This window comes from Dermochelys coriacea, chromosome 5 (assembly GCF_009764565.3).
Source record: "Dermochelys coriacea isolate rDerCor1 chromosome 5, rDerCor1.pri.v4, whole genome shotgun sequence".
Taxonomy (NCBI): domain Eukaryota; kingdom Metazoa; phylum Chordata; order Testudines; family Dermochelyidae; genus Dermochelys; species Dermochelys coriacea.
In genome coordinates this window covers 93,291,345-93,311,542 of record NC_050072.1, presented here as the reverse complement: position 1 = coordinate 93,311,542, position 20,198 = coordinate 93,291,345, and the positions used below count along the sequence as shown (strand labels likewise).

Genomic DNA, 20,198 nt, shown 5'->3' with positions numbered 1-20,198 from the left:
TGCTTAGCTGGTAAAAATCAGCATAACTCCACTGAAGTCAATCTGGGGATTTGGCCCATTGTTTGTAAAAATCTTCATTAGATTAATACATTTTACTCTGAATAAGGGATAGGATTAAGGCCTCCTGCCTTGTAAATCATGTATTAAAAATAATATGTATTGTGCCTTTCAATTCCAAATATTGCACGTTGTTTGTAAACTACATATACAGATTACCACTGAAGAGCAGGCACACAGCAAGCCACACAACTGGGAAGAGAAGGCAGGAGGAGAAATTTTCCACTAGGCCTCCAGAGTAAACTCTTGTTCTTTCTAAACGTGCATAGGAATCCTTAATAGCTACACAAAGCAGAGCGGCTCTTAAGTTTGAGATCTTTTGGGTGATCTTATACAAACTGCTCAGGACTCTATTTTTCTACCTCAGAAAGATAAAGGGCCAAGAGCAACCCATTTCAATTAATTAAAAATATACATGTTCAGTACATTACATTACAAAGAAAAGACTAAAAATGAAACCTGACTGCTTCAAGCTGAGCAGCATTAATGCAGAAAGCAAGTTTGACAGAAAAAAGCCTTGTTGAGTTGGACCCCAGCAGAGAAATACAGAATGCAAGAATTTGGGACAACAGCCCCAACAAGCAACAATATGTACACATTCTTCCTTTAAAAAACTGTAATTGACCAGAAAATGTGCGAGTTTGTTATTCAAGTGGAAAAATGCATTACTGAAGAACATCACATACACAAGCAGGACATTTCTCTTTTTCTCCTTTGGGCATACACATACTGGAAGACAATCATTGCCCTAGGGAGCTTGCAGTCTAGATGGATAAAGAGAGAGAGGAGAGAGAGACCTGCACAGCATCACACAGTAGGCAGTGGCAGGGGTGGGTAGCTTGGTGTCCAGACTCCCAATTCAGTGCCCTGTTCACTAAGCCACACTGCCTGTTTTGTGCTGGTTGCTGTATACACCTGCATTAAGACAGTCACTTTCCTGAAGATCTTACAGTTTGCTGCATAATGTCCTAGTGACTGTTCTGTGGCATGTTTAGTTTAAGAGGCACATGAGGTATTGGTATGGAGAGATTTTGCCCAACTGTTGCCTATACTGTTAAAATCATTTCAGAGAAGGCGGCAGAGGTAGCTGTTTGTGTGTCTGTAGATTAGCATGATTCTCTTATAATACATAGCACTTGCATGTTCACCTTCAAAGGAGCTGAAAGGAGTTAGGTGTCCAATGGGCTTAACACCTATTTCTAGACTCCTTTGAAAACTTCTAGCTTTAGATGGCAACAAAGTCATCTGTTCTCCATATTTACCGACTGGGGATGGGGGAGGACATGAGACACATGACAACGTACCCAAGAAGTCAGTGGCAGAGCCAGAATTATACCTCAGACTTCCTATTTCCCAGCCATGCATTCTGATCGCTACGCCTGGCCTCTTTGAACATTTCAATGCCACAATCTCTATAGCCATGGAGAAGATGGAAAGGTATTTAAATCAGAGCTAGTGCTAAAAAGGTTACTTGGGAACAAGATCTTATTTTAAGAATGTAAGAAAAGGTTGAGATAACTTGATCACAGTCTTCAAGTACCTAAATGGGAAAGTGATTTCTGACAGACACCTCTTTAATCTAGCAGAAGAGAGTTGAATCAGATCCAATGGTTGCAAGCTAAAGATGGACAGATTCAGACTGGAAACAAAGGTGCACATTTTTAATAGTGAAAGGGATCAACCATTGGAACAACTTCCATAAGGACATCGGGCTTCTTCCATCAACTGAAGTTCTTAAATCAAGAGCCAATATTTTTCCAAAAGTATGATCTAGCTGACCCAGATGTTAAGGGTTTGATGCAGATATTGGTCAGTAAGGTTTTTTGGCCTATGTTATACAGTAGATCAGGCCAGATGATCATAATGGTCCCTTCTGCCCTTAAAATGTAGGAATCCATGAAATGCATTAATTGGGGATCAGTTGAAGTTTTTCTCCCAGGCAGGCAGTCCATGCTGCAAACTACACCAAGGAATATTTGCTAATGGAAAGACATATTTCCTCCCTAGTATTCAGGCTGTAATTGGTATGTGGCCTTTGTTCACTAATGCTGGGAGAATCGATCAGTAATAACTCAATACTGGACCACCCCCTTTTTAACAACATGCTTTTTCCAATGCATCCTGGATGAAACAAGAGTTGTAATCAGTCCCTTTATGGGATCAATTACATTTAAATACTTCAAGAAAATGTTGTGGATGCAGATTTTATTGTTCCATCTTTTTGGAGAAAGGTTTACATATTCTGAGAAAGAGACTGATTGTTTTTACAGAAGCTACATTGAAGTTAGACAACCTATGTATCCTATTCTTTTTGTAACTCCATACAGAAGTATTCCTTAATAAATCATAAGATCTATCCATACGTCTACTCTACCTATAGGACTCATGGGACTACATTTTTTCTTCTCCAGTAGTAGAATACATCTTAGATCAAACAATTGTGCCAAATCAGGAGAGTGGCCATTCCTACACTGTCTCTAGTAGGTCCTATTCTTAGATTCATACTGTGACAAAGCTCTGTCCTTGTCTTTGTGGGTCCCGTGTTTCCTGGTGGATTTCGCTAGCCTCAGAGGCTCCCTGTGACCCTCCATGTAACCCCTCTCTCTCTCTAGAGACAAGGGTCACAGTCTACTGAGCCATTTTCATCATAAGCCAGTGAGGGAGGTGAGGAGAAGCTATCCTCCCTTGCACAGTCTCTGTTGTCTCCCAGTCTCAGTGATTAATCGGGGAGAGCAGGGTTGCAAATGGGGGAGCCCAAGCCCGCCCTCTACTCTGCGGGCTCCAGCCCAGGGACCCTAATAGTATCAGCTATGGTAGCTGACCTTTCAGAAACATGACACATACTATTCCCTGGGCTACTTCCCCACAGCAGCCCCCACTTCCCCAGGCTCCACTTCACCCTTACCTCAGGGCCTCCTTCCTTATGCCTGATATGGTGTGTACTGCTCAGTCTCTCCAACAGCACAACTTGTGACACAGCTCCCGACATCCACACCCACCTGACTAACTGGGAGGCTTTTAACTAGTTTCAGCAGTCCCTGATTGGCTTCAGGTGTCCGAATCAACATAACGTTCTCCCTGCCTTCTGGAAGGTTCTTAATTGGTCTTAATTGACCTGGAGCAGCTGCCATTTTACTTATCCTGGTACCAGGGATTTGTTTAGTCTGGAGCTAATATATCCATCTCCCACTACTTTTCTATAACCATCTGGCCTTGCCCCATCACAAAACCTAAAACAGAAATGGACTTGATCTCATTAGAGATACTGATAGAACAGTAGCAGTGAAACTGATTGGAGCCACACTTGGCTAATAAATTGCTAATGTATAATTAAGCATGTCATATTAACACTACACATAGTAGCAACGAGTTTAAGGTTCAAAGGATTAAAACACTGTCCCTCAACAAGACTATTAGCTGAAAAAGAAGAAAAATCCACACGGGGAGAAGTTACAGTTACGTGCTTCCAGTCATAAGGCTGAACATTTGTCACCTACTAGCAACATCAAGAGTTTCAACGAGGTGTACAATTAGGTTAAAGGCAATTGAATGTCAAAAGGCTCAAACTTTAAAGTTCAATTTTATGTCAATTTGTGCTTTTATCCTGCTTGCTCTCTCTACACAGAACATCAACAGAAGGAATTTATTTTAATTTGGTATTTTTAAGAAACTATAGTCTATCTGCTCAGATCAAGATGGAGTATTGCTTACTGGGACCACTGCTGTCCTGAAATACACCTCTGAACTGAAGATGAATGCAGCTGCAAATCTGCTGCATTGTTACACAAGCCCAGCCTGAGAAGCTCTTTTAGCCATGCAAAGTTTTCACACCCTTAAAATAGAATGAACTGCATAGGACAATTTATGATAAATATCTCAACACTATCATACTTTTCAAAAGATTAGAGTAAATAAAACCTGACACTCAAAACATCAGCTGATTGAGAAACATAAGATTTTAAAGACACAAAGGAGCATAAACAAATGAGAGTATTTTTAATACATTAAACTGATTACATTAAATTTAAAAAGGTTTCCATCCTTCACAGACTGCAGCTGCAGCTTCATTGCCAGGAAATCCTCTGCAATAAGCACAACTGTGTTAACCAATCTGAAGCCAACTACCACTAATACTATAAGAAGCTTGCATAATGACAGGTTTCAGAGTAGCAGCCGTGTTAGTCTGTATTCGCAAAAAGAAAAGGAGTACTTGTGGCACCTTAGAGACTAACACATTTATTAGAGCATAAGCTTTCGTGAGCTACAGCTCACTTCATCCGATGCATCCGATGAAGTGAGCTGTAGCTCACGAAAGCTTATGCTCTAATAAATTTGTTAGTCTCTAAGGTGCCACAAGTACTCCCTTTCTTTATAAGAAGCTGTTGCCCTCAATTTAATGTTTGATTTACATTCACAGATACTAAGGTCAGAAGGGACCATTATGATCATCTAGTCTGACCTCCTGCACAACGCAGGCCACAGAATTTCACCCATCCACTCCTGCGAAAAACCTCTCACCTATGTCTGAGCTATTGAAGTCCTCAAATCGTGGTTTAAAGTCTTCAAGGAGCAAAGAATCCTCCAGCAAGTGACCCGTGCCCCATGCTCCAGAGGAAGACAAAAAACCTCCAGGGCCTCTTCCAATCTGCCCTGGAGGAAAATTCCTTCCCGACCCCAAATATGGCAATCAGCTAAACCCTGAGCATATGGGCAAGATTCACCTGTCAGATACTACAGAAAATTCTTTCCTGGGTAACTCAGATCCCACCCATCTAACATCCCATCACAGGCCATTAGGCCTATTTACCATGAATATTTAATTACCAAAATCATGTTATCCCATCATACCATCTCCTCCATAAACTTATCGAGTTTAATTTTAAAGCCAGATAGATCTTTTGCCCCCACTGCTTCTTTTGGAAGGCTATTCGAAAACTTCACTGTTTGTTTTTCCAGCAGATGTTTGACAAGAAGACAGTAGCAGAATCCACAAAAGCAGCCTTCTTTACCAGGTTTTCCAAACAACTCTATTAAACAAAGAATTTAATCCTGTTACTGGATTCTTTGAGGAAAGAAATGTGTTTTACAAGATAATACTCTATTGTTTGCGTGTGCCTGCCTGAATTGATCTGTACAGTAACTCCTCACTTAATGTCATCCTGGTTAAAGTTGTTTCGTTGTTACATTGTTATGTCGCTGATCTATTAGAGAACATTAATTTAATGTTGCACAATGTTTGCTTATAACATTGTTTCACCATGGGGGCTTGAAACTAGGGTGGGCCAGCAGCCCTCCCATCAGCTCCCCCCCACCCGACCAGCACCTCCCGCTTGCCAGCAGCCCCGCAGATCAGCAACTCCCCTCTACCTCCCCGCGCCTCCCGCCTGCAGCAATCAGCTGTTTTGCAGGATTCAGGTGGCTCTGGGGGGTGCGAGGGAGACTGGGGAGAGCGATGATGCAGCGTGCAGATTCCCACCTCCCTCCCTGTGCCTCCCACCCACAGCACCTGTTTCTTGGTATTCAGGAGGCTGGGAGGAGCAAGGATGTGGCACATTTTGGGGAGAGGAGGAGCATGGGCAGGAAGAGGCAGGGCGGGGGAGGGGTCTTAGGGGAAGGGGTGGAGTGGAGGCAGGCCTGAGATAGAGCTGAGGGCTGAGCAATCCCCGGCACTTTGGAAAGAACAGCAAGAGGAGCAGCCGGATGATCCACCCTCTTTCACCCTCTGATTCCATCACCTCAACCAAGCTTCACAATCATCATTGAGTACAGTATTACACTGCTTAAAATTGTTTAAAACATATACTGTATATGTATATGATGCCTTTTGTCTGGCAGAAAAAAATTCCCTGGAGCCTAACTCTCCTATTTACATTAATTCTTATGGGGAAATTGGATTCGCTTAAGTGAACATGGTTTCGCTTAAAGTTGCATTTTTCAAGAACATAACTACAATGTTAAGCGAGGAGTTACTGTATGTCTCTATTGCTCCATTATACCAAGGTGATAATGTGTTTGAATGTGTTTAATATAAGATGTGTTTGAGTCTATCCCTGGACAGGAAGAAACACATTGTAAACAAGCTGTTCAACTTCACTGCATTCATCTGTGGAAATATCTTTGAAGAAATATATCGTAAGTGTCAAAACTAGAATTCCAGATCAACCGATAAAAATTAAAAATACATCAAAACAGAAGTTCAAAATGTAATTAGATCAAAGAGGCATCTTCTTGTTTTACTTTATATTCACAGAGGGTGTTCCAAATGAGTATAATGTGAAGAGCCCTGTATAAGTATGAAGGTAATGAACATTTATTTCTTGCGAACATGAAAATGAACCCTGTATGTATATAAGCCCTAAGGCATAAACAAAATCTCTGAGAAGCACAGTCACTTCAGAGTTCCCCTGATGTGCACATTTAACACATTCACAGAGAAGCAGGAATATATATGACTGTGGCACACATTCTGCAACACTAAAAATACAAAAAGAAAAGGAGTACTTGTGGCACCTTAGAGACTAACAAATTTATTAGAGCATAAGCTTTCGTGAGCTACAGCTCACTTCATCGGATGCATTTCCGATGAAGTGAGCTGTAGCTCACGAAAGCTTATGCTCTAATAAATTTGTTAGTCTCTAAGGTGCCACAAGTACTCCTTTTCTTTTTGCGAATACAGACTAACACGGCTGCTACTCTGAAAACTAAAAATACAACAACTTTCAGAGGACTGGATGAGGTCTAGCCATGAAAAGCAACAACAACATTACTCTCCATGAAAAACTGGAGTGCGGTATCATATTTAAGTTGGAAAGAAGTCAACCTTTATCACTGGTGATTCTCTAAGAAATTTACCACAAAAAAGAGAATCATCAAACTGCTTCTTGCTCTTGCACTGTTGCTGATAAAAGCCACAGTTACCCACAGTTAACTGTACCCAAAGTTAGTACAAGTTTAACATGATAATCATATCAAGTACTAGGCAGAGAGCATCTGCCACAGCTATTGTACTGGAGTCTGTTGAAGTGAGGTTGAAGTGTTCTGTGACTGGTCACTCCATTTCAGACCTAAAAGTCGCAATTCTCCAACAAAAAAAAACTTGAAAAACAACAAGAAACCGCAGAATTGGAATTAATCTGCAAACTGGACACCTTTAAATTAGGCTTGAATAAAGACTGGGAGCGGATGAGTCATTACACAAAGTTCCCCATGCTAATTTTTCCCCCTACTGTTACCCACACCTTCTTGTCAACTGTTTGAAATGGGCTATCCTGATTATCACTACAAAAGGTTTTTTTTCTCCTGCTGATAATAGCCCACCTTAATTAATTAAAAGAATGAATGGACACAAATCAGACGTCAAGAATTATAACATTCAAAAACCAGTTGGAGAACACTTCAATCTCTCTGGTCACTCGATCACAGACCTAAGAGTGGCTATCCTTCAACAAAAAACTTCAAAAACAGACTCCAACGAGAGACTGCTGAATTGGAATTAATTTGCAAACTGGATACAATTAACTTAGGCTTGAATAGAGACTGGGAATGGATGAGTCATTACACCAAGTAAAACTATTTCCCCATGGTATTTCTCCTCCCACCCCACCCCCCACTGTTCCTCTGATATTCTGTTAACTGCTGGAATTAGCCTACCTGCTTGTCACCATGAAGGTTTCCTCCTCCCCCCCCCCGCTGTTGGTGATGGCTTATCTTAAGTGATCACTCTCCTTACAGTGTGTATGATAAACCCATTGTTTCATGTTCTCTGTGTGGGTATATATAAATCTCTCCTCTGTTTTTTCCCACCAAATGCATCCGATGAAGTGAGCTGTAGCTCACGAAAGCTTATGCTCTAATAAATTTGTTAGTCTCTAAGGTGCCACAAGTACTCCTTTTCTTTTGCGAATACAGACTAACACGGCTGCTACTCTGAAACCTCTGATATTCTTGTAACTGCTGGAATTACCTACCTGCTTGTCACCATGGAAGGTTTTCCTCCTTTCCCCCCCTGCTGCTGGTGATGGCTTATCTTAAGTGATCACTCTCCTTACAGTGTGTATGATAAACCCATTGTTTCATGTTCTGTGTGTGTGTGTGTGTGTGTGTGTGTGTGTGTGTGTGTGTGTGTGTGTATGTATGTATATATATAAATCTCTCCTCTGTTTTTTCCACCAATGCATCCGATGAAGTGAGCTGTAGCTCACGAAAGCTTATGCTCCAATAAATTTGTTAGTCTCTAAGGTGCCACAAGTACTCCTTTTCTTTTTGTGAATACAGACTAACACGGCTGCTACTCTGAAACCTGTCTTCCTACTGTATTTTTCCACTGCATGCATCCGATGAAGTAGGTTTTAGCCCACGAAAACTTATGCCCAAATAAATTGGTTAGTCTCTAAAGGTACCACAAGTATGGGCTGGATGAGGGGACTATAAGGTGGATAGAAAGCTGGCTAGATTGTTGGGCTCAATGGGTAGTGATGGATGGCTCCATATCTAGCTGGCAGTCGGTATCAAGCGGAGTGCCCCAAGGGTCAGTCCTGGGGCCAATTTTGTTCAATATCTTCATTAATGATCTGGAGGATGGCGTGGACTGCACCCTCAGCAAGTTTGCAAATGACACAAAACTGGGAGGAGTGGTAGATACGCTGAAGGGTAGGGATAGGATACAGAGGGACCTAGACAAATTAGAGGATTGGGCCAAAAGAAATATACGAGGTTCAACAAAGACAAGTGCAGAGTCCTGCACTTAGGACAGAAGAATCCCATGCATGGCTACAGACTAGGGACCGAATGGCTGAGCAGCAGTTTTGCAGAAAAGGACCTAGGGGTTACAGTGGATGGAACGCTGGATATGAGTCAGTGTGCCCTTGTTGCCAAGAAGGCTAATGGCATTTTGGGCTGTATAAGTAGGGGTATTACCAGCAGATCAAGGAACGTGATTGTTCCCCTCTATTCAACATTGGTGAGGCCTCATCTGGACTACTGTGTCCAGTTTTGGGCCCCACACTACAAGAAGGATGTGGAAAAATTGGAAAGCATCCAGTGGAGGGCACCAAAAGTGATTAGGAGACTGGAACACATGACTTATGAGGAGAGGCTGAGGGAACTGGGATTGTTTAGTCTGCACAGAAGAGAAGAATGAGGGGGGATTTGATAGCTGCTTTCCACTACCTGAAAGGGGGTTCAAAAGGGATCTAGACTGTTCTCAGTGGTAGAAGATGACAGAACAAGGAGCAATGGTCTCAAGTTGCAGTGGGGGAGGAGATTTAGGTTGGATATTAGGAAAAACTTTTTCACTAGGAGGATGGTGAAGCACTGGAATGCATTACTTAGGGAGGTGGTGGAATCTCCTTCCTTAGAGGTTTTTAAGGTCAGGCTTGACAAAGCCCTGTCTGGGATGATTTAGTTGGGGATTGGTCCTGCTTTGAGCAGGGGGGTTGGACTAGATGACCTCCTGAGGTCCCTTCCAACCCTGATATTCTATGATTGCTATCTGTGATATCATGCTAGAATAGTGAGATTTTAATGAATTGTTTATATGGAGTCAATCAGACCTCCAGGACTGAAGAAATATAAAGCTGGGTGCCTACTCTTAAAATAATTATAAGAACACATTTCAATAATGGTTTGATACTATTCTTCTAGCCTACAACATGGGCAAAAAAACTCTAGCCTCCTACAATTCTGTTTTTTGTTTGCTTTTGTAGAAGGCTACCTGTTGCCCAAAGAAATCTCTGTGCCTAATGCAAGTTTTACCCTTCGGAACACTTTCAAAGATAACTATTGTCAAAGCATGTACATAGCACACATAAGAAACTAATACAAATAAGACTGCCATATTTTTGTGAGCTTTGTGCAGTGAAGAAAAACTGCATTTTAAAAACCATCTGAGTAGAAATGAATCATAATAATACTTAGGACCTTTTACTTTTTTTTCCTTTCAAAGGACCGTACAAGTTGTATAATCTAATAAATCCTCATAATTTACCTGTGAATTGGTCATTTGCTCCATTTTACAAAGAGGGACAAAGATGCATAGGGGGTAAAAGGACTTGCCCAAGACCATGCAGTGAGTCAATGGTAGAGCTGGATAAGAATTTAGGAGTTCCCAACTCCCGGCCTTGTGTTCAATCCACTAGATTGCATTGCTTTATAAAATGGAGTCACATGTAAGAGTGAGGGCTGTTTCTCACAAACGAGCTATCGGAGAGAGCAGCTAATTGTTTCTATGAAACAAAAATAAGGTTTGTAGGAGAAGATCTTTCGAATGACTCTCGAACAGAAAATAGTCTGTAGTCTTGCCTTGCAGGCCAGCAAAACAAAAAGCCTCACTTTAACAAAGATAGAGGATGGCCCCAACTTAAACCCCATTCAACCATCATGAAGTGCATAGTTTCTCAGAGGGCGGAATTTTGCCCACAATATAACTGTTAGGGTGCTGTTAAGAACTGTGGCACACTTTTTCCATCAAAACATTTTTGGACAAAATGGATTTTCAACAAAAAGTTTAATTGGAGTCAAAATATTCTAGTTTTTCAATGAAAAACTGGCCACTGGAAAAAAATGGTAAAAAATAAAAATCATTCTGGGTCTGGTTTTCAGTAAAAATGGTCAGAGCTTGGTTTTATTTAACCCAAAAATTGTAACCAAAACCCAAATATTTTCACCAAATTTTTTTTGAAAATAGAGACTTTTCAGGCTTTATTTTATTTTTAATGGAAATTTTAATTAAAAAATTTTCCATAAAAAAGACAAGGGCATTTTTCAACCCCCTGTAGTACCGATACTGCTGTGCCAAAGGTAGGTCTGAATTTCAACAGCTCAATAACAGCCACTGTTTCAGGTTGTTTGTATAAAAAATAATTTTTAAAAGGTGGAGGAGTTAAAGAGATACTCGTTTTCTCACACCTACTTATTTGTAGACATGAATAAATGTTATACAAGAGTAATCTAAACCAGACAATGAGAGTGATTAAGTAAGCAAGCAAGTACCGTGGCCAGAAAATAGTGCAAAATATGGATTCTCAGCTTGCTATGATGCCTGTGCAGCTTATTATTCTCCCCTTTTGCTTCACAACTCAGACATCGGAGCCAGAGCCAAAAAGTATCACCTACAGTTTCCTGTGATCATTATCTGCATGGATCAGGTATAAGGCAGTTTTGCTGTAGCTCACGAAGAAGAGAATCTCAGTTTTCTGACAGAGTTTTTGAAGAAGATCCTACCTTTGGATAAACTCTGCAACATGTCACAGAGCCACATGATCTCCAGCTTTTAAACAGTCTCTTGAAGGAACCCCTTCAATGTTGCAACCCCAAAGCAATGCCAGTCTTCCTTCATGGGAGGCCCTGGAGCCTCACTGCCTCCTAGACTGGAGCATCTGGGTTTCAGAACTCCTGTTTCACATTGTGAGCTCTGCCAGCAAGTCCAACTGAAATTGATTCCTGGTAGAAAACTGTACACTCTTTAGAGACTACTGAGCCTTAGCAAATATTTGCTGTGATGTTTCACTCCATATGTTTTATGGAAATATGCTAATGAGTGTGAACATAACATAACTGGAATATGCTTCATGCAAAAGTTCTCCTGTAAGGTATCATTACAAAGTTTATAATCTACTAAATGTGTTCATCCTATTTGTATGTATGTATCATTCTTGTATCTGAAGCTAAAAATATTAAGTATAGCTCCAAGGTCCTATTGTGGAAATTATGGAAAGTGTGGACCATTGAGGGTGGTTTAGAATCTTGATGGCTCCCATTGACTTGGACAATTGGTTGTAAATGGCTCTGTTTACTTGCAAGCCTTCCTGTGAGCCAGCCCTGTTGAGACATTATCTGTAATCACAGGTTTCAGAGTAGCAGCCCTCTTAGTCTGTATTCGCAAAAAGAAAAGCAGTACTTGTGGCACCTTAGAGACTAACACATTTATTAGAGCATAAGCTTTCGCGAGCTACAGCTCACTTCATCGGATGCATCCAATGAAGTGAGCTGTAGCTCACGAAAGCTTATGCTCTAATAAATGTGTTAGTCTCTAAGGTGCCACAAGTACTGCTTTTCTTTTTATCTGTAATCAGTTTCTTAATGTATTAGGCTTAGACTTGCCTGTTTTTGCTTCATTTTGCTTGGTAACTTATTTTGTTCTGTCTGTTATTACTTGAAACCACTTGAATCCTACTTTTTATCCTTGAAACCACTTTTAATCCTACTTAATAAAATCACTTTTGTTTATTAACAAACCCAGAGTAAGTAATCAATACCTGGGGGAGCAAACAGCTGTGCATCTCTCTCTCTCTCTCTATCAGTGTTAGAGGCCATGAGTTTACCCTGTGTAAGCTTTATACAGAGTAAAATGCATTTATTTGGAGTTTGGATCCCAATTGGAACTCGTTGTCTGAGTGCTGGAGATAGGTGACCTGCTGAGCAGTTTTTGGTTAAAGTCTGCAGCTTTGGGGGCATGGTTCAGATCTGGGTCTCTGTTGCAGCAGGCTAGCATGTCAACAAAGCAGGGTTCTGGAGTAACAAGCTACCAGGGAAAACAGGCTCAGAGGTAACTTCAGCAGCCCCGGGGTGACAGACACCAAGGGGGTCTCTATGACCAAACCCATCACATTTGCACTGAGACCTCAACACAAAGTAGGATTTATTAGTAAACTGGAACACAGCATTGGAAGTCCTTAGGTTAACAGAGAAATAAAGCATAGTCCATTCTCGTCAAGCCAGAGAAATTCATCAGCCAAGCTGTAGTGAACACCACTGTCAGGCTCTGTCTCTCTCTGACCTCCTTACGCTTACAGTGCTGCAGCAGCACAGCTGCATTGGTGCAGCTGCATCACTGTACTGATTCAGTGACGATGCTACTTATGCCAATGGGAGAGCTTCTCCCTTCAGCACAGATACTCCACCTCCCCAAGAGGCAGTAGCTATAGTGGTGAGAAGCTTTCCTGTCAACATAATTATGTCTACATCAAAGGTTAGGTTGATATAAGTGCATTGCTCAGAAGGGTAGAGTTTCCACTCTCCTTAAGTGATGTAGTTATACCAACAGAAGATCCTAATATTACTCCCAAGGGAATTCTGTACCACTGCACATGTGGGGAATTCATGTCCCCCACAGATTTCTTTGCTTCCCCGCAGAAAAATGACTTTCTGAAGGGGAAGCAAACGGATGTCACAAGAGAGGTTATGCAATCCTCCCCAGCAGTATGTTTCAGGTGCCCAGGGAGATAAATCACTGTGGGGCAGGAGGCAGGACTGGGGCAGGAGGCAGGACTAGGGAGGACCCAGCTGGTGGTTCCTGCACTGCGCCGAGCTTAGCTGCTAATCCGGGCTGGCTGGACAGGACTTCCTCTTCCCCCACATGGCATCTGGGGCCAGGTCAGACACCCCCCAAAATTTCTCCCCCGGCTGCAGGAAGCTTTGCCAACTCCCCCTCCTACTTGCTTCCTGCACTCATCGCTCTTCAGCTGCAAGAGGAGGGATCCCTGTGCAAGGAGCTGCTCCCATCTGCCCAACCCCAGCTCATACCCAGACACTGCCACCAAGCCTCACCTCTCCCTTCACTCAGAAACCACCCAATGAGCCCCACTCCCCCTGGACCACCCCAACAAGCCACCCGCACCCAGATCCTCACCCCACCGAGCCCAACCTGTTGCACCTGGATCCCCACCACACTGAGCCCCGCACCCCCCAGACCTCCCTGCTGAGCTCTTTCCCCTCACACCCAGACCCTCACCCCCTTTGAGCCCCAACCACCTTCACTTGGATGCCCCTGCAGATACCCATTACCATTGCACCCAGAACTCCCCCAACAAGCCCCTGTGCATCCAGATCCCCTCCGCACCCAGATCCCCCACTGAGCCACCTGCACCCAGATTGCCCCACACAACCCTCTCAACCCACACCTGGATCCCCCACACTAAGCCCCTCCACACTTGGATCCTGCCTTGATGAGCCTGCCTACCACACTTCATGCATCTGGCATGGAGGGCCGTGGGGTGTTCCTAGGGCAAGGCCAGTCCTCGCACAGTGTCAGGGTTAGGTGCAGCCTCACTGCTGAGTCTATGTCCTGGGGGGGGTGGGGGGGGAGTTGCACAGTGATCTCCCATCTTTGTGCAGCCAGTGGCCTGTGCTCCCCAATGCCATACTGGAGCCTTCACATTTCTTTGACAAATATTTGCAGAATTTTAAAATATTGTGCGCAGAATTAATTTAATTTTTTGGCACAGAATGCCCTCAGGCGTACAGTATAGACCAAACCTGAGACCTGGTCTATATTACAGAGTTAAGGTTGACATAAGGCATCTTACATCAACTTAATTATGCCAGTGTCTACCCTACAGCCTTGCTCCCGCCAATGTAAGTGCTCTACTACACTGACATAATAACTCCACCTCCATGAGAAGTGCAAAAAGTGTAGGGCTTACATCTGTGTAGTCAGGATGAGTGTCCATGTAGACACTGCATTACTTACATGGGCTGTTGCCTGTCATTCTTGTCAATTTATCAGCTCCCTGCTGGAGCCAGGAAATTGACAAGAAAGGTTGGTAGGCTCCCTGCTGTGAATCCTGTTCCCAGCTCAAAGCTCGGGCTGTCACCCTGGTGGGGGGCTCCCCACTCCAAGCCAGGCAGCTGCCCAGGCTCCTGGCTCCCTGTTCCCAATCAGGTGGCCGCCTAAGGTTGGGAGCCCAGCTGGCAGCAGGACTCCCTGCAGGGAGCCCCCGGAAGCTGCCCAGCTGAGAGCAGGGAGCTGGGAGCTGAAAGCCTGTGCTCTCAGCCCTCCACACTGCCCCTCTTAAGTCAATGCAAGTGCTCCTGGTGAGGATGTGCTCCACCAACAGAAAAAGGAAGATACTGCAGTTTTTCATAAAAAGAAAAGGAGTACTTGTGGCACCTTAGAGACTAACAAATTTATTAGAGTATAAGCTTTCGTGAGCTACAGCTCACTTCATCGGATGCATTTGGTGGAAAAAACAGAGGAGAGATTTATATATACACACACAGAGAACATGAAACAATGGGTTTATCATACACACTGTAAGGAGAGTGATCACTTAAGATAGCCATCACCAACAGCGGGGGGGGGGGGGGGGGGGGGGGAGGAGGAAAACCTTTCATGGTGACAAGCAGGTAGGCTAATTCCAGCAGTTAACAAGAATATCAGAGGAACAGTGGGGGGTGGGGTGGGAGGGAGAAATACCATGGGGAAATACAGGTTTCAGAGTAGCAGCCGTGTTAGTCTGTATTCGCAAAAAGAAAAGGAGTACTTGTGGCACCTTAGAGACTAACAAATTTATTAGAGCATAAGCTTTCATCATCCGATGAAGTGAGCTGTAGCTCACGAAAGCTTATGCTCTAATAAATTTGTTAGTCTCTAAGGTGCCACAAGTACTCCTTTTCTTCATGGGGAAATAGTTTTACTTGGTGTAATGACTCATCCATTCCCAGTCTCTATTCAAGCCTAAGTTAATTGTATCCAGTTTGCAAATTAATTCCAATTCAGCAGTCTCTCGTTGGAGTCTGTTTTTGAAGCTTTTTTGTTGAAGTATAGCCACTCTTAGGTCTGTGATCGAGTGACCAGAGAGATTGAAGTGTTCTCCAACTGGTTTTTGAATGTTATAATTCTTGACGTCTGATTTGTGTCAATTCATTTTTTTACGTAGAGACTGTCCAGTTTGGCAAATCCTGGAAATCCTGGACGCCCCATCATCTCAGGCATTGGCACCCTGACAGCAGGATTGTCTGGCTATGTAGACTCCCTCCTCAGGCCCTTCGTTACCAGCACTCCCAGCTATCTTCGAGACACCACCGATTTCCTGAGGAAACTACAGTCCATTGGTGATCTTCCTAAAAACACCATCCTAGCCACTATGGATGTAGAAGCCCTCTACACCAACATTCCACACAAAGATGGACTACAAGCCGTCAGGAACAGTATCCCCGATACTGTCACGGCTAACCTGGTGGCAGAACTTTGTGACTTTGTCCTGACCCATAACTATTTCACATTTGGTGACAATGTATACCTTCAAATCAGCGGCACTGCGATGGGTACCCGCATGGCCCCACAGTATGCCAACATTTTTATGGCTGACTTAGAACAACGCTTCCTCAGCTCTCGTCCCCTAATGCCCCTACTCTACTTGCGCTACATTGATGACATCTTCATCATCTGGACCCATGGAAAAGAAGCCCTTGAGGAATTCCACCATGATTTCAACAATTTCCATCCCACCATCAACCTCAGCCTGGACCAGTCCACACAAGAGATACACTTCCTGGACACTACAGTGCTAATAAGCGATGGTCACAAACACCACCCTATATCGGAAACCTACTGACCGCTATTCCTACCTACATGCCTCTAGCTTTCATCCAGATCATACCACTCGATCCATTGTCTACAGCCAAGCGCTACGATATAACCGCATTTGCTCCAACCCCTCAGACAGAGACAAACACCTACAAGATCTCCATCATGCATTCCTACAACTACAGTACCCACCTGCTGAAGTGAAGAAACAGATTGACAGAGCCAGAAGAGTACCCAGAAGTCACCTACTACAGGACAGGCCCAACAAAGAAAATAACAGAACGCCACTAGCCATCACCTTCAGCCCCCAACTAAAACCCCTCCAACGCATCATCAAGGATCTACAACCTATCCTGAAGGACGAGCCATCGCTCTCTCAGATCTTGGGAGACAGACCAGTCCTTGCTTACAGACAGCCCCCCAATCTGAAGCAAATACTCACCAGCAACCACACACCACACAACAGAACCACTAACCCAGGAACCTATCCTTGCAACAAAGCCCGTTGTCAACTCTGTCCACATATCTATTCAGGGGATACCATCATAGGGCCTAATCACATCAGCCACACTATCAGAGGCTTGTTCACCTGCGCATCTACCAATGTGATATATGCCATCATGTGCCAGCAATGCCCCTCTGCCATGTACATTGGCCAAACTGGACAGTCTCTACGTAAAAGAATGAATGGACACAAATCAGACGTCAAGAATTATAACATTCAAAAACCAGTTGGAGAACACTTCAATCTCTCTGGTCACTCGATCACAGACCTAAGAGTGGCTATCCTTCAACAAAAAAGCTTCAAAAACAGACTCCAACGAGAGACTGCTGAATTGGAATTAATTTGCAAACTGGATACAATTAACTTAGGCTTGAATAGAGACTGGGAATGGATGAGTCATTACACAAAGTAAAACTATTTCCCCATGGTATTTCTCCCTCCCACCCCACCCCCCACTGTTCCTCTGATATTCTTGTTAACTGCTGGAATTAGCCTACCTGCTTGTCACCATGAAAGGTTTTCCTCCTTCCCCCCCCTGCTGTTGGTGATGGCTTATCTTAAGTGATCACTCTCCTTACAGTGTGTATGATAAACCCATTGTTTCATGTTCTCTGTGTGTGTATATATAAATCTCTCCTCTGTTTTTTCCCACCAAATGCATCCGATGAAGTGAGCTGTAGCTCACGAAAGCTTATGCTCTAATAAATTTGTTAGTCTCTAAGGTGCCACAAGTACTCCTTTTCTTATTGACTTCTGCAATCACGGATAAAGAGGTTGCATTTGCATTTCTGTGAGGATCTCATTGACTTTGAGGGGCTTTGGATCAGGCCCTGAGAAAAGCAGTGATTTCTCCATGATACCTGTAAATTAATATAAAGTATCCTTGGGCTTCCCAAACATTTAACACCTTGATACTGGTTCCCCTCCTGCTGCTGAAATATTTTGCATTGCAGATTTGTTTTAGGAAATCTCAAATGCCATCAACTAATAAGTTAGAGACACAAAGTAGGTGAGTTTCAGAGTAGCAGCCGTGTTAGTCTGTATTCGCAAAAAGAAAAGGAGTACTTGTGGCACCTTAAAGACTAACAAATTTATTAGAGCATAAGCTTTCGTGAGCTACAGCTCACTTCATCGGATGCATTTGGTGGAAAAAACAGAGGAGAGATTTATATACACACACACAGAGAACATGAAACAATGGGTTTATCATACACACTGTAAGGAGAGGTTTCAGAGTAGCAGCCGTGTTAGTCTGTATTCTGAAAAAGAAAAGGAGTACTTGTGGCACCCCAGAGACCAACAAACCCACTAGAGCACAAGCCCCCGCGAGCCACAGCTCACCCCATCGGATGCATCCGATGAAGTGAGCTGTAGCCCACGAAAGCCCACGCTCCAATAAACCTGTTAGTCTCTAAGGTGCCACAAGTACTCCCCTTCTTTTACTGTAAGGAGAGTGATCACTTAAGATAAGCCATCACCAACAGCAGGGGGGGGGGAAGGAGGAAAACCTTTCATGGTGACAAGCAGGTAGGCTAATTCCAGCAGTTAACAAGAATATCAGAGGAACAGTGGGGGGTGGGGTGGGAGGGAGAAATACCATGGGGAAATAGTTTTACTTTGTGTAATGACTCATCCATTCCCAGTCTCTATTCAAGCCTAAGTTAATTGTATCCAGTTTGCAAATTAATTCCAATTCAGCAGTCTCTCGTTGGAGTCTGTTTTGAAGCTTTTTTGTTGAAGTATAGCCACTCTTAGGTCTGTGATCGAGTGACCAGAGAGATTGAAGTGTTCTCCAACTGGTTTTTGAAGGTTATAATTCTTGACGTCTGATTTGTGTCCATTCATTCTTTTACGTAGAGACTGTCCAGTTTGGCCAATGTACATGGCAGAGGGGCATTGCTGGCACATGATGGCATATATCACATTGGTAGATGCGCAGGTGAACGAGCCCTAATCACATCAGCCACACTATCAAAGGCTCGTTCACCTGCGCATCTACCAATGTGATATATGCCATCATGTGCCAGCAATGCCCCTCTGCCATGTACATTGGCCAAACTGGACAGTCTCTACGTAAAAGAATGAATGGACACAAATCAGACGTCAAGAATTATAACCTTCAAAAACCAGTTGGAGAACACTTCAATCTCTCTGGTCACTCGATCACAGACCTAAGAGTGGCTATACTTCAACAAAAAAGCTTCAAAAACAGACTCCAACGAGAGACTGCTGAATTGGAATTAATTTGCAAACTGGATACAATTAACTTAGGCTTGAATAGAGACTGGGAATGGATGAGTCATTACACAAAGTAAAACTATTTCCCCATGGTATTTCTCCCTCCCACCCCACCCCCCACTGTTCCTCTGATATTCTTGTTAACTGCTGGAATTAGCCTACCTGCTTGTCACCATGAAAGGTTTTCCTCCTTCCCCCCCCTGCTGTTGGTGATGGCTTATCTTAAGTGATCACTCTCCTTACAGTAAAAGAAGGGGAGTACTTGTGGCACCTTAGAGACTAACAGGTTTATTGGAGCGTGGGCTTTCGTGGGCTACAGCTCACTTCATCGGATGCATCCGATGGGGTGAGCTGTGGCTCGCGGGGGCTTGTGCTCTAGTGGGTTTGTTGGTCTCTGGGGTGCCACAAGTACTCCTTTTCTTTTTCAGAATACAGACTAACACGGCTGCTACTCTGAAACCTCTCCTTACAGTGTGTATGATAAACCCATTGTTTCATGTTCTCTGTGTGTGTGTGTATATAAATCTCTCCTCTGTTTTTTCCACCAAATGCATCCGATGAAGTGAGCTGTAGCTCACGAAAGCTTATGCTCTAATAAATTTGTTAGTCTTTAAGGTGCCACAAGTACTCCTTTTCTTTTTGAAAGTAGGTGAGGAGAGAGACAGAAGAAGTTGGCCCAATAAAAGGTATTACACCCCTTCCCCCAGTTTGTCTTTCTAATAGCCTAGGACTGACACAGCTACAACAACACTGCATATCACTACCAGATTGACACTGCACACATCTGAATCTAAATGAAACTCATTTGTGTCAGCTTTTTCCTATTATTTATTGTCTGGCCCCCAAGACTGATCCAGCTTATGATCTGCTTCCTATCACCTCTAGGAAGCAGAGATGAGTTTTAGAGCAGTGCACTTGGGCCATCCCCCAACATGCCTCCAAACCTACCCCACTGGGAGCAGAACCAGTATGGAGCCATTACACCAGTTCTACACCAATCAGGGACTATTCTTTAGGGATTGTTTTCACTAACTTTAAAACCTTAGCACATCTGAAAATCAAGCTCACTATATTTAATTTGGGCACTATTTA

The 20,198-nt window shown here is 43.3% G+C and overlaps 1 protein-coding gene and 2 long non-coding RNA genes across 10 annotated transcripts in view; 1 reads left to right on the top strand and 2 right to left on the bottom strand.

Annotated features, from left to right (window-relative positions):
- Positions 1-20,198, bottom strand: part of FRMD3 (FERM domain containing 3) — a 256,992-nt gene that overhangs the window by 188,156 nt on the left and 48,638 nt on the right. The window lies entirely within an intron of this gene.
- LOC122460213 lies at positions 1,182-18,309 on the bottom strand. Its single transcript, XR_006281362.1, has 3 exons — positions 18,083-18,309; positions 11,656-11,670; positions 1,182-1,192 (listed from the first exon to the last, which is right to left on the bottom strand). It is a non-coding gene; the product is annotated as an uncharacterized LOC122460213 (long non-coding RNA).
- Positions 5,911-11,646, top strand: LOC119856203. Its single transcript, XR_005293204.2, has 3 exons — positions 5,911-6,189; positions 6,308-6,356; positions 11,137-11,646. It is a non-coding gene; the product is annotated as an uncharacterized LOC119856203 (long non-coding RNA).